Source organism: Pygoscelis adeliae, unplaced genomic scaffold (assembly GCF_000699105.1).
Source record: "Pygoscelis adeliae isolate BGI_AS28 unplaced genomic scaffold, ASM69910v1 Scaffold89, whole genome shotgun sequence".
Lineage (NCBI taxonomy): Eukaryota > Metazoa > Chordata > Aves > Sphenisciformes > Spheniscidae > Pygoscelis > Pygoscelis adeliae.
In genome coordinates this window covers 625,831-626,217 of record NW_008825559.1, presented here as the reverse complement: position 1 = coordinate 626,217, position 387 = coordinate 625,831, and the positions used below count along the sequence as shown (strand labels likewise).

At 62.8% G+C, this 387-nt stretch overlaps 1 protein-coding gene across 1 annotated transcript in view; it reads left to right on the top strand.

The window, feature by feature from the left end:
• OTOF (otoferlin) overlaps positions 1 to 387 on the top strand; it is a 120,026-nt gene that overhangs the window by 113,069 nt on the left and 6,570 nt on the right. The gene's annotated exons all lie outside the window — the stretch shown is intronic.

Sequence of the window (387 nt, the reverse complement as noted above, 5' to 3'; positions counted from 1 at the left end):
CCAGCCGTAACCCACCTTGTCGTGGGCAGCAGAGGTGGGGGAGGCATCCTGCAAAGAGTGGTGCTTGGGCATCAACAGCCCTTAACAGTCACCTGTTGACCCTAGCAGACTAAACCTTCGGTGCCTCTCCTGCTCCAGCCTGCATCCGTTTCATACCCCCAAGTCCCTTGGTCCCCCTACTCCCCGTGCCTGTGCACCTCGGCACCACGCCATGCCAGGAGGCACTCTTCTGCAGAGGGTGAAAAAGGACTCATGGCATGGGGGAGCCCTGCCTTGCCCCATATCTGGCAGGGTTCAGTGGTTGCAGGCCCTGCCCCACATCTGGCATGGCCAGACTGATGTTGAAGGGCAAGAGGAGCTGGGGGGGGGGGGGCACGGCCGGGGCGG